General features: G+C 40.8%; 1 pseudogene; it reads left to right on the forward strand.

Annotated features, from left to right (window-relative positions):
* Nucleotides 1–766: 766 nt before the first annotated feature.
* The window catches only part of LOC122649065, a 60,756-nt pseudogene continuing 46,436 nt past the window's right edge, over nt 767–15,086 (forward strand).

Here is a 15,086-nt window from a genome sequence, read left to right on the forward strand (position 1 = left end):
AATATCCATATCCGCTAACCAACGGAAAACATTGTCAAGGACTAGCATAGGATCTGCAGTACCATTACACATAATGACCTTGTTTCTTACAAACCAAATAAAATAGAAGGTTAAAATAATGATCGAAAAAAACCAATGCATGGAAGCCTTATCCAAGTATAGTGTGCTAGATAAAGAGGTAACGAGATCAATGAGAGATAGAACAGCTAGATGCTCAGTTCTCAGTCCAAGAAGTCCCAAAGCTCATAAATGTTTAGTCCAATCACAAGGCAATTGGTTGTTCGTGCGGCACTCATTAGCTGAAAAACCTTATCTATTTCAAAATTTCAATGAAATTTGATTCCTATTTAACTAAAATAAGGTTCATAAATCAAATCAAATCAAACAACTTTCGAAATAGAAATCACCATATGAAATTGATATATAAATCATACCTTAAATCACGCGTGAAAAGTTGCTCGATATCTTTTCCCAGGTTATAGGTATTACTCTCTCTCCCTCCATTTGCCCCACCGCCTTTTTCCCCAAGTCACATCTCTTTCTCAATTTCCCTCTCACTGCAACCTAAGAAAATAAAGACCTACTACATACCTCTCTCTCTCAAAAAGGTTCGAGTTTCCCCTGATCAATATAGTGAATGAGGACGAAAACACGAGTGGTGATGGTGAAGAGTTTGAATAAGACATGAGCGCCGTAACGTTGGACAGAGTGTTGCAGGTGGGGAACGAAACGGGACCAGACAAGCTGTGATGGATCGTCAAACATTGACTGCAGACGCTTCCCCACCACGAACCACGGGAGGAGTTGGTCATTTCCCCCTTAATTACTCTTCCACTATTCCCTTCTCCCCTTCATTTACTGCTGTTGCTGTTTCTGTGCATGCCCAGCTCCACAGATCATTTAAATATCTGTGGCAAGTGGCAACTCCTTCTTTAATTTTTAAGTCTTCTCCGGTTTCCGCGAAGAAGGGAAGAGAGAAGAAGGGATATTTGTCACTAGGTCGATATTAGAATCAGAGAAGCGAGAAGGGTTGTCGAGATATTTGCAGAAGTTACTCAAGTGAGTTAGGACAGCTAGTATGGCAGATGAAGAGATGAGTTCAGCTACCGGATCAGCTCGTCGCGTTGTTCTTATATCTGCTGGTGCTAGTCACTCTGTTGCTCTTCTCAGTAAGTGGATGGAACTTTACTGCTTTGTTTGTCCTACTCTGTTTTATGTGATTACAATAAATGTCAAGATCATGGTTCAGGGGTATCTCTTTTGGCTATTCGAAGATGAATGTTGCTTTGTTGTTCTTTGATTGATTAGTAAGTGTGGGAGTGAGAAATGTGAGTTGCCTGAAGGGGTTTGTATTGGGATCCTAGCGTTCATTGTATATATGGAATGAAACACTGCTTGGGATCAGATACTATTATTAATGGAGCATACCATACTTTTTATTTGAATCACATTCAACGTTCAGTTGTTTGGCTTTGAGTTTTGATCAGCATTCGATATCTCATTTGGCTGTGGAGGCAATGGGCATTGTGTGAATCTTAGATTCATCAATGTCATGCTCTTCTTTCCCCCCTTCCCTTTTTATTTTTCTGGGTGATCCTGTGTTCCAGCATTTTCGGTTTTGAGGTGGTTCTTTTAAAGGGTGAGGGGGCTCGAATGACATTTGCGATCAATGCTTGGGTGGTGAGATCATGTTATTGGTTGCTTTTGCAGTTTTCAGGTCCTCAATTTATTTAAGAGAAAGGTGTTCTGAGTGGAGGTATCTCCATCTTAACACCCCCCCCCCCCAAAAAAAAAAAAAAAAAAAAAAAAAAAGGGGAAGAAAAAATGGGATTTCCATAATCTAGAGATGACTCATTAGTGGCCTCTCTGCTCATTGTGAATTACTCAATAAACCATCTTAACTATACAAATTTTTTTTTTTTGGGGTGGGGGAGGGTGGAAGGTTGGGGTGTGTGGGGAGAGAGGCTAAATAATGTAAGTGCATTTGAATTGATATGAGTTCTTTTAAAGGGTGAGGGGGCTCGAATGACATTTGCGATCAATGCTTGGTTGGTGAGATCATGTTATTGGTTGCTTTTGCAGTTTTCAGGTCCTCAATTTATTTAAGAGAAAGGTGTTCTGAGTGGAGGTATCTCCATCTTAACACCCCCCCCCCAAAAAAAAAACAAATAAAAATAAAAAAGGAAGAAAAAATGGGATTTCCATAATCTAGAGATGACTCATTAGTGGCCTCTCTGCTCATTGTGAATTACTCAATAAACCATCTTAACTAAGCAATTTTTTTCTTTGGGGTGGTGGGGTGGGGTGGGGTGGGGGGGGGAAGGTTGGGGTGTGTGGGGAGAGAGGCTAAATAAATGTAAGTGCATTTGAATTGATATGATTGTGGAGCACTTTAAATGTGGCATCCGATATTGATATGTTGGCTCTTCTCTAAACCTCTATGTGTCCATACCCTCTGATTACACAGTGGAGAGGTCAATGTCATATTTGCTGAATCCAAATAACCAGTTGTGTGACCACTGTACACATTGTGAAATGTTACAGGGAATATGAATCCACGAGATCTAGCATGAAAATCTTGCTCCACCACTAATTTCTACCTCTCCCTCTACTGTCAACCTCATTAAAGTTGAGAAAGATCTGGAATTTTTGTGTTCTTTTTTTTTTTTTTTTTTTACATGTCATTGTTGTGGACTTCTGAATGGGATACACAAGAAGCTAGGCATACTTGATAAAACATTTTGATGCAGATTAATCACCAAATTGGGCTTCTTTTATTAGGAATAAGTCTAGGGTTGGGTTATATACATGTTGGGCCTTTAAACCTTAGCTCCATTAAACCCTAAAATTCCTTCCAGCCTTATTCCACCAACAGAATCCAACCAAAAGTGGATCATATCTCCCTCTCACCATCCCCTACACTTGACCTAGCTTGCAGCCCCATTCTCCCACCACAACCCTAATCCTCCTCAATTCCCATTACAGGCTTACAACCCTAAAGCCCAAAATCCTCACAGCTCATTCCTACCATCAGTTTCTTACCAGATTTGATTTGAACCTTCCCCTCATCATTAGGGAAGCTCGATCTTAACCCCTAGCCTAAACTCTCATTCTAAACCCTAGATCTCATCATCTCCTTCTTTCCCGAAACCCGAAACCCTAACCCCAACTTTTTGATTTTTAAATCTTCACTCAAACCTCACCAAATCTACATCATTAGGCTTCTAAAAACCTGCCTAGCTTACTAAATAAGATCTCACCCCATTACCCTAAGTCTAACCATAGCTTTGACCTAATTTCCTTAAATCTACCCCAATCGGCCAGCTGTTTTAGGAAGGTCCTAGTTATTGGCTCCTAGTAGATTTATCATCTATCTAGGACTACATTACATTTGGTAGAGGTTGGGATTTTTTCATGGAATTGAGGTTTTGGTCTACTTCCATTTATCTTGTACGGTTGTACCTTGATGCAGTGTCATTGTGTCTGTTGACTCTTATATGGTGTAGCTTTTGGTATTTTGGCGAGACATCCTCCTTGGTTTTTCTGTCTTAAGTTCTTAAGGCATAATTATGCATTGTCTGCATTTGCTCAGTGCCATTTGGGTGCTATTCTAAGATTGTTAAACCTTGGACTCTTTTGAGGATAGCTACTCTCTTTTGCTTTGGCTATGTGTCTCTGACAAGCATTGGATTCTTCAAGTATTTCCATTCCCTCATCTCCTGGCTTGTCAGCACTTTGTATCCAGTTCAAGCTTGTGTTCTCTAAGTCTAGTTGCTCCTTCATGCCGGTTGTTAAACATAGAGCAGATCCTGGTCTAGGAGCATAGTTGCCCCCCTATGCCCTCACCAGGTACCCTTATGTTCAATCCACCAACCTTCCATGTTTAGAGCAGGTTGGGGCAATGCCCCAAAAATGTATTCCTTGGGCCACATGTTCTTCTGCTATATTGTCCTGCGGCTATCAGCCATGTAGGCATGATGTCTGATTGTCCTGTTAAGTAGACCAATTTCTTTTGATATTTGTGACCTTACTTCTAATGTTGTACCATATGCCTTTCATCCAATTATTTAGCTCTATGTTATTGATCACACCCAATTCTTCTTCTTACTTTGGATGAATGACATGGGCTATCTGCTTTATCAACTGTAATTAACTTGTATTTTTGGGTTACTGATTGAATACAGGATGTAATATATCAACAACATGATATTGGTGATATTGGTATTGATCTCGTTCTCTTATATTTTCTGTTTAAAGCTTCAAATTTCTTTTTCCTTCATTACAACTGTAATCTCTTCATCATGTCGAAATTTCACTCCGACCTATTTCTTGTTTTTCTATTTTGCTCCCTCATACCTACTTCTTTGATCCTTTTACTTCATACTACTTATCTTTTATCTACTCCATCTTTAGTGAGATATTAGACCAGTAGCCATATGCAAGTTGATTTGACACCTCTCACTCATCATACTAATTAAGTACGATGATCTTCTTCTTCTGTCATTGGGATTTTCCACCCCCTCTCTAATTGTGATCATAGTTGTCATGACGTCTAGGTGACCCAAGGCGTTGGTGGGGGCCTTGGAAGCAAGCCAAAACCAACAAGGTGACCAAGGTGCATGGATTAGGCGTCGACGCCTTAACAGCTATGATTGTGATAATCATATCCCTATTCTGAAAAAAAAAAAAAGATTCTTTACTAACTTTTATCAGAGCCCTTGCTGGATATAATTTATTATACTAGACAATAATTTCATTCAGGCCTTCTCCTTCCATTTTTTCCCCATCGTACGTACTTCTTTTACTTTTTTCGTCATCCTACTTTTCTTTTATCCATTCACCTTTTTTGAGATATTAGTGGCTTCCCATCATATTTGATACGTCAATGTATGTGATATTCATTTGGGGCTGCGGGATTTTGCCAAGTCGTCTGAATTGTGATAATCTTACCCCTATTCTGAATAATTTATTCTTTACTAACCTTTGGCGACCTGATGCTGGATATAATTTATTATATTAGATACTAACTTATCTTTGAATAAAATTAAGGCTGATAAGTTGGCACACATAAAAGAAATATTCAGATCAGAGGTTGTACTGTCCAAGGTGTAGGATCATGGAATAACGCCAATCTATTGGACTCTTGGGTTGATCCAAGTTGACCTATCAATGTTTACTGTACCATGGATATTATAGTTTGTATGCTAAAACATAGAAATTATAATAAATGAATAGATTCACAGAAGCTATTGGAATTAATTAATGATAATATTTATATAGTGCAATTGCTAAATTTGATTTCTAGGTAGACCCTAATGGTGGGGATAAGTCTTGGTGGGTTGAGTTGAGTTTTAGTTAAAAAATAATATAAAGACAATTTATGGAGGGTGAAATCATGGTTCTTTTATCTCACTTGGCCTTTCCATCCTTATCCAGTTCTCCCCTCCCTTGTTTCTCTTCTCTTTCTCCCTCTCTCTCCCCCCTGCCTCCCTTATCCTACCCAGCAGTGAAACTTCAATTTTGTGGATGAATTTTCTTCTTTTGTAATGCGAGTGAGATAGGTTTTTTGATTTAAATTGGATCTTAACATGTATTTCTAATAATTTTTTGTGGTTGGACTCAATTTTGGGTGGGGTATTGTGTAGCCGACTCATCAAGTTGGGATAAGGCTGAGTATGGACTTTCAAGGATAATAAATGTTTACTGAAGCTCTTTCCCAGGATACATGGATCTTCCCTTGCCCTTTGACTACGGATATTGTAAATTTCCATCTCAAAAGACTCCTCTAGGGATTCACAGCCTCACAGGTATATAAGAAAAAGGGATTTTCCCACTCACAATTGATGTGGGATTAGTACTCCCCCTCATGTGTAGGTGGGTGGGAACCACAGTACATGGATGGAAATAGAAAGGGGAGGAACACACCGGATGGAACCAGAAGGGAGGCAGCCAGTAGAACATAACCTGCTTTGATACCATGTATACCTCCATCTCAAAAGACCGGTATAAAAGAAGGGGTACATAGGTATATATGAGGAAAGGGGTTTTCCCACTCACAATCGATGTGGGATTAGCAATACATTGGCTATTTGTGGAGAAACTATTTTCTTTGGCATCGGCTAACAAATATTCTATCAGGTGTTTTCTATTCTATAGATTTCCAATAACTGAAGTTGGCTGAAAATATAGAGCTCTTCCAAAGAATTTTTTGGCTGTGGATTGTACCCTTATTCCTAATTCTTTAGCTCCCTTTTTTAATTAAACATTTGTTATTGTTATTGATAAAATCAGTGAAGTTCCTTTCTTTACCAAACAATCTGATACTGGGTTTGAATATGTGATTGGACTGTTGCAATATTGTTATTTCATTTTTGTCTTTCATTTTGTTATCTGGAATCTTAAATCTTATCAAATCCTACATTTTCACATGTCGGTTAGAGCAGTAAAATTGGGTTGCATGTTCATTTTGTTTTCTCAGGGGATTAGCAGTGTTGTGGAAACATGAATTTCAATTATAAAGGGGCTTACTGTTTATTTGCATGAGGAATCACCAATAGACAGATCAAGTTGGCATGACTTTCTGATAGGACCATAGGTAACCCAAGGAGGGGGGTGAATTGGGTATGGCTGGATATGATTGCAAATAAAAAACTTAACTACCCAATCTAAAATTGATGAAAGCAAAGTTGTAAGGTATTACAAAAGCAAAGGTGTGAAGTAGGGAAAGAAACGATGCTATTTAGAGTGGTTCGACAACTTTGCCTACATCTACTACCAAGTGATAACCCCACACTTGGACTTTCCACTAGAATGATTACTCAATTACCCTACAATTGTTTTTTCGGGTTCAACAATAACCCAAGTGTTTTTGCTCACTCTCAAACCTAGTGGTTTTTCAAGAATCACCACTAACAACCCTTACAACAATGGGGATTTACCATTCACCCACAACACCACCTTTGATAAGTGTTTGAGTGTTACTACTCAATTACAATGGCTCAAAAGTCGGATATACAAGTGAAGTACAGAACGTCTAAAAAGGTAGATATGCAAGTGAAAGCACTATAGTGATTCTTGTTGAGATGGGCTACTTTACCCGATAGGGGTAATTTAGTCCTATTGTTTTAGTTGTTTTGTGTTTTGTTTTTTATTTCTTTCTGTATTTTTATTTCTTTTTTGTATTTTTCCCCTATCCGTTCTCTATTTGGGATTCCTAATTGGAGTGGGAATTCCTAGTAGGAATAGGACTAGGGGGGATTCATACTTTGGTTATGATTTGTGGTTTTATTATAAAGAAGGGGCCTGGGTGATCGGTTCTGGTCATTCAAGCATTAATATTCAGTGCTGTTTACATGGTATCAGAGCCACCTCTGATCTGAAAAGAAGCCCTCTCGAATTTTCTGGTTTTTCTTCTCCAACTCTCTCGGCTACTGGCTCTCTTCTTCTCTACCACTCTCGGACTCTCTATCTCATTCAGGGCAGCAACTTTGAGGTGATCCAATGAAGATTTAGCTGCTGCCCTCAATGACACCTCACTGAAGATCGAAGACAACTGGTGTGACCTAAATCTGACGGCAGAATCCCTCCATCCTTGGCGATCAAGCTACTTCTTCCACTACAGTTTGATTTCTGTTTTTTTTGGAGATTGGTTCTTGCCATTATTGGTCTACACCCTTCCTTGATTGAAGACTACAGCTTGGATCAAACTTGATTCAGATTCCAACCTGCGATTTCTCTGCAAATCAGTTTTTTTCCTAAATTTTGATAAATTTAGGGTTTCTTATTAGCTCATCTGAAGGAGCTAATTTTTAGAGGACTTCTTCCCTACTACTAGAGGAGCACTCGATCTAATTTTCAGCCTATTTTGACGGCTGAAATTGTTGCAACTTCAAAACCCATCCTTCACATTCGATTCAGTTTTTTTTAAGATCTGTTTTTCCAAATTAGTGGATCGATTTCTGCCTGGCTGAATGGTTGATTCAGATATGACTATTGCTACTTCTGGAGGGGATGGTCAGACTAGGAATGACTTTCTTCCCTATGCTGCTGCTATTAAGCTTGTTGGTACGCATTATTTAATATGGGCCAGATCACTATCCTTGACCGTGGCTGGTAGGGGACTTACTGGCCATCTTACTGGCACCACCAAACAGCCTACTGAAGAAGGTGCTGCCCGTACTAAATGGGCTGCCAACGATGCTATGGTGATGTCATTTGTTTTGAATTCTGTGACCACTGACCTTTCCAGTCAGTATCTCCTCCTAGACACTGCTACTCAGATATGGACTGCTGTCAAGGGAACTTATGGTCGCTCAGGTAGTGGTGCTCAGGTTTATGAAATCAGGAAGACACTCCAAAATACTACTCAGAAGGAGATGTCGGTCACTAAATACTATGCTGCCCTCAAGTGTTTATCGTAGCAATTGGATTATTATGCTCGGTTTCAACCTACTACTACTGCTGACATTACTGCCTATCATTCTTATGTTGATCAGTTTCGGGTATATGATTTCCTGGCTGGCCTCAATGATGATTATGATCCTATTCGTGTGTAAGTCCTTGGTTGGGTTCCTTTCCCCACTTCAGAGGAGACTTTTTCTTATGTTCATAGTGAAGAGACACGAAGGGCTGCCATGATGATTACTCCCAAAGCTAAGAGATCAGCCTTATAGACTGCTGGCTCCAACCCCGTTACTTCTTCTGACAGTGTTTCTGCTACTGCTACTGCTAAAGAGCCTGTGAAGTGTGAGCATTGTCACAAACCATATCACACTAAGGCTCAGTGTTGAAAATTACATGGGATGTTTGCTGATTTTGAGGCCAAACGTGGTCGTGCTAAGTCTAAAAACAAAGCCAATCACACTGAAAGCGTAGCTCCAACTCCCACTACTGACATTGGTTTCTCCCAGGAAGAACTCCAGGCTCTCCGGCGCATGTTGAACACATCCGCTGCCTCGACTACATCTGTTGCCAATTCAGGTTCATTCTTTGTCTGTACAGGTATTCCCTTTGCTGGTCAATTTGCATCAGTAGTCTCCACTCCTTGGATTATAGACTCCGGTGCTACTGATCACATGACAGGTTCTTCCATTCTTTTTAATACATATTCTTCTGCTTCTGGTAAAGATAAAGTCAAAATTGCTGATGGGTCCCTCTCCTCCATCTCAGGGAAATGATCCATTAGTTGTTCTCCTTCTCTTACATTGTCATTTGTGTTGCATATTCCCAAATTTACCACTAACGTTCTTTCCATTAGCGTAATCACCAAATCCCTGATTTGTAAAGTGATTTTTTTTCCTACTCATTGTGTTTTTCAGGAACTGGACTCGGGGAAGACGATTGGATCGGGTAAAATGCATGGTGGATTGTACCTGCTTGATGGAGATCCTACATCTACACAGGCTTTACCTTCTAGGTTCTGTCACCCGGCATCTTTCTCTTCTGAATTACACCAATGGCACTCTAGGCTAGGCCATCCCCCTTTAGGTACTTTATCCACTTTATTTCCAGCATTAGTTAAAGATTGTAATAAGGAAGATTTTTTTTTGTGAGCCTTGTGTCTTGGCTAAAAAGACACGCTCCAATTATCCCGTTTCTAATAAAAGATCTTCTTCCTTATTTCATATTGTTCATACTGATGTGTGGGGTCCTAGTAGAAAAGTTTCCCTTATGGTCATCGGTGATATGTCACTTTTATAGACTGCTATTCTAGGTTCACTTGGGTCTACCTTATGCACACAGAGAATGAAGTTTTTTTATGTTTTCTGCATTTTCACCAATTGGTTAAGACCCAATTTAATGCCACTCTCTAAATTTTGAGGAGTGACAATGGGACAGAATATATGGAAGGTTAGTTCCAAAAATACCTTGCTGCTCATGGAATCCTCCATCAAACTAGCTGTGTTGACACCCCAGCCCAAAATGGTGTGGCTGAGAGGAAAAACTGCCACCTCTTGGAGGTGGCTAGAGCTCTTCTGTTTGCTCGCAATGTCCCTTCCCTTTATTGGGGAGATGCTGTCCTTACTGCAACCTATTTAATTAATAGGCTGCCCAGTCGGGTTCTTCATTCCAAAACCCCTATTGAGCTATTACTTGGCTCTTCTTCCTTTATAGTCCCACTTAAGGTATTTGGCTGCTTTTGTTATGCGAGGGATACAATGTCCCCTGGTAAACTTGACCCCCGTCGTCTCCGCTACATTTTCTTGGGATACTCTGCTACCCAGAAGGGGTACAAATGTTATTACCCTCCATCCCGTCGGACTTTTATCAGCATGGATGTCATCTTTCATGAAAGTGTTACATATTATGTATCCCCACCTCTTCAGGGGGAGAGTGTTAGTGAAGATGTGCTGACTATTGACTCTCCACCTCCACTTCAGTCTGTTTACCACGAGTCTGAACCAGTTCGGCCTGCCCCTATTACTCCCCCTGAGTCAGGGGGAGAGGTTCCTATACAGGGGGAGACTATCTCTATTCAGGGGGAGCAACCTACCCTGGTCCAGACTCCTATCCAGAGGACTATTAGAGAATTTCAGAGGAGGATTGATGAAAGTACTGTGAAGACCTATGGAAGGAAACATAAGCAGGTTTAATCAACCGTTGCTCCAGTACCCATCCAATTGCCGAACCCAGATCCAGAACCTGCCTCTCCACCTGGTAATATTCCTTCTCCCGAATTACCTATTGCTCTTTGCAAAGGCGTCAGGACTTGCACTCAGCATCCCATATCTCATGTTGTTTCTTATGACTCCCTTTCCCCATCCTTTCGTGCTTTTGTTTCCTCTCTTTCTTCTGTCCGTATTCCTAACAATTGGCAGGAAGCTCTATCAGATGGAAAGTGGAAGGCAACTATGATGGAAGAAATGGAGGCCTTGAAGAAAAATAACACATGGGAGCTTGTGGTTCTTCCACCTGGGAAGAAAATCGTTGGATGTAAATGGGTGTTTGTGGTGAAACAGAAGGTGGATGGCACTGTAGATAGGTATAAAGCACGACTCGTGGCCAAGGGGTTCACTCAGAAATACGGCATTGATTACCAGAAAGTTTTGCACCTGTTGCAAAGTTAAATACTGTTCGTGTGTTATTATCTTATGCAGTCAACTTTGGATGGGATTTGCAGTAGCTAGATGTAAAAAATGCCTTCCTAAATGGAGCACTGGATGAGGAGGTGTATATGGACATTCCACCAGGGTTCTCTTGTGACAGAAACCAAGAAAAAGTGTGTAGGCTGAAGTGTGCACTATACAAGGTTTAATATTTTGCGATATCTCGGTATCTTGGGCCTACCGAGATATCCGAGATACCCGAAATATCGTGAAATATGACCGAAATATTGCATTTTTTCTGCAATATTTTGGGGGTCCATCTCGGAGGGTATTTGGCCATATCTAGGCCTGAAACTTCATGGACAGCCTTATTTAAGTTTAATAAACACATTTAAACCATAAAATTTGCAAAAATATGAATTCAAATTGGTGTTTTGGGCTTGCACCCTTGATTGACATACGGTCGTCGACCTTAATATATAAATAGTTAAATACACATAGATTAGGCAGTTAATATTTAATAATAGTATTTAACTTCATCACATATCAAGTTAAAGCCAATACACATTGATGAGTACCGTGATTCTCATAAACTCCGTAATATTCAATAACTCAAAACTTAATAGCTCAAATGCTTAAAGCCTTAAAGGTAATACACTAAGTGTCAAAGCCACAAGACTCGTAAGTCATAACTCACAAGTTCATAGATCAATGAAATCACAACTTAAGTTACAAATTACAAGTGCTAAACTACTAATAGTAGTTGCTGTGCCTCCCTGGATCAATCCCACTCATGCCTCGCTGGAGTCGACGTCCATTGCTCTCTGTTTGAAGGGCATATGTGGACCACGGTATAGAATCGGAGAAGAAACGAGTGTAGTCATCCACAAGTGTCACGTAAATGGAATCATCAACATATCGTAGGTAACCTATCCTAGGATATAAGCTAGGGTTACCAATCGATCCGATCAGTGAAGAAGATGATCCTGTGATATGATGTTGCGTGCGCAGAGGTGATGGCATTGGCCGCATGTATGGTGGTGAGGTTGGTAGCTAGGTCGCTAGGGTATGCAAAGATGTTATCTACAAAAGATGATCTAGTATGTCCTGGGACTGGGATCGGTAGTCATAGTCCCCTACCCACTAAAGCGCCCATATGATGATGATCCATATCCATATCCACCGTAAGGTTGTGATGCACCATAATCCGATGCCAATGGAGTGGTATGTGCGTCAAAAGATGGGGCACGCCAATGTCCAGTCGGTCCTCCCTCCCTATCACCCATACTCAAACCACCAATAGAGCTAGATAGGTTATCAATGTCCGTGTGATCAGGTTGCATTGTGTTTGTCGACCCCTACGCTTCTGTTGTATGTATGTAGGGGGCCTCTTGAGGTGGGGGTGCGGGGCACGTGCTCCGTGGTCCGTATCTTGTGTGGCGTGATCAAGCTGTGTCTCTCAGGTGAATCGGAGTGGCTCTACAGGTGCTGTATCCTGGGCCTCCTGGCCTACCACATAACGCTCTCGCATGTCGTCAAATTCTTTACCAGCATCACCACCACTAACATCACCACCACCAGCATCACCATCACCACCACCAGCATCACCATCGTTACCATCATCATCATTTGAGGACTTAGACCAGTCTTCATCATCAGCAACATTTGCCACCAGTGGGCTGGAATGGTATGGGTGAGGCTTCCCTTGCATGTATCTGACCCTTGTCAGCCATATACTCGTCCACATCAGCACCAATCTCAGAAGCTATCCTGGGGTCGGGCCTACCTCCCGCCTCATCCAACACTGGCTCACCTCTATCCTCACCCAATCCACAGATAGGGTCCTCATCGTGCGAGTCAACTTGAAAGATGTCGGCTAGATCAATGGTGCCCCTCTGTCCCTCATGTCCACGTGCGTATGTGTTGCGATTTCAGCCTCAAGTTGTAGTGCATACACCATGTCGATAAACGTTGAGACCCTAATCATTGCGCCTCTTGGAGTGGATGAGTGCAAAGGTACTCCAGTTCCTCTCTGACCGGATACGAGAACATGTTTGGGCAAGGACTTTAATTGCTATTCTTCTTAAGTTTTCAGCCGATTCCCATACAACACCCACCATTCAGCTGCATTACAAGTTTACAACAAAAAAGACATGTGTCAAATGTTGTTTTAACTTTCAAATTTCAATATATATGTAATTTAAAACTTAAAAGAATTACCAGCATCACCACGTGCTCTGCCTTGTATCGCAACCTCAGTTCCAAAACTTCCCAATGCATCCCTAAATACCTTGATCTACACCCATGTGGAAAATTAGTAAGTACTTCTTCACTACTTATTTGAAAGCATCAATAAGTTGAGTTTCCAAATGACGTCACCTCATTGTTGCAAATTGCTTGTAGTGCACCATCTGGCTCCAACTTCTTCACTATTTGTTTCACAGCATCAATAAGTTGAGTTTCCAACCCAAGCCTATTGTTATATTGATACTTGGGGTTCAAGTAGTATGCTGAAATATGACATATAGAATAGAGGTATTGTCAAATGCATAGGTAATTAGTAGATAATAAAACTATGAATTAGTAAACATAAAACAAATTTACTCACCAGCCTTATGCAGTGGATGCATGAGTTGATTCTCCCAGCGAGCATTTATGATATCTAAGAAGTGTTTGCTACTGCGAGGAGCCACACTATAGACACTATCTTTCATCAAGTCTATTGCAGCATATAGGACTGGCATGGTTGGGCCCTTCAGAGCGGAGTCAGCAACATGTAGAACTTTAACTACTGGCTCCAAAACTTTCACCACTTTGCTTAGTTTGGTCCAGAAGTAGTCACCTCGAGCATGGTTTGGCCGGTTCCACAAGGCCATGATTTTTGTGGGCTATAAGCAGAGTAATGCTGATCATAGACTTTTTATAAAGAGGGCTGGTGAAAAACTCACTGTTCTTATAGTCTACGTTGATGACATAGTGGTTACTGGCAATGATGGTGATGAGATCAGACGGTTGAAGACCTTCCTTGGATAAGAATTTGAGATTAAAGATCTAGGGAAACTGCGATACTTTCTTGGGATTGAAATGGCCAGATCTTCTGAAGGCATTTTTCTCTCTCAAAGGAAGTATGTCCTAGACTTATTAGCTGAAACCAGGTTGTTAGGCTGCCACCCTTCAGATACTCCTATGGACCCTATTGTTCGACTCAAGGAAAAAGAGGGTGAGCCTTTTGATAAAGGCCGGTACTAAAGACTTGTAGGGAAGTTGATTTATCTCTCACACACTTGTCCTGACATTGTTGTCGCCGTGAGTACTGTGAGCCAGTTTATGCATGATCCCTACTCTTCTCATATGGAGGCTGTTCTTCGTATCTTGCACTATTTGAAGGCAGCTCCTGGAAAAGGAATTCTTTTGTCTGCACATGGTCACCTACGAATAGAAGTATACACTGATGATGATTGGGCTGGTTCTGTGGATCGCAAGTCTATTTCTGGATATTGCTCCTTTGTAGGTGGAAATCTTGTCACATGGCGTAGTAAGAAGCAAAATGTAGTTGCTCGTTCTAGTGCTGAAGCTGAGTTTCGAGCTATGGCACAGGGTATTTGTGAGTTACTCTGGCTTAAAGGTTTGCTACAAGATCTTGGTGTTCCTATTTGTCTTCCTATGATGTTGTACTGCGACAACAAGGCTGCAATCAGCATAGCACGCAACCCAGTACAACATGATCGTACCAAGCATGTTGAGGTGGATAGGCATTTCATCAAAGAAAAGTTAGAAGATGGGCTGATTTGTATTCCCTTTGTGACATCTGCTGATCAACTTGAGGGGGAGTTTTGAGATGGGCTACTTTACCCGATAGGGGTAATTTAGTCCTATCGTTTTAGTTGTTTTGTGTTTTGTTTTTTATTTCTTTCTGTATTTTTATTTCTTTTTTGTATTTTTCCCCTATCTGATCTCTATTTGGGATTCCTAATTGGAGTGGGAATTCCTAGTAGGAATAGGACTAGGGGGGATTCATACTTTGGTTATGATTTGTGATTT

The sequence above is a fragment of the Telopea speciosissima genome, chromosome 1 (assembly GCF_018873765.1).
Source record: "Telopea speciosissima isolate NSW1024214 ecotype Mountain lineage chromosome 1, Tspe_v1, whole genome shotgun sequence".
Classification (NCBI taxonomy): domain Eukaryota; kingdom Viridiplantae; phylum Streptophyta; class Magnoliopsida; order Proteales; family Proteaceae; genus Telopea; species Telopea speciosissima.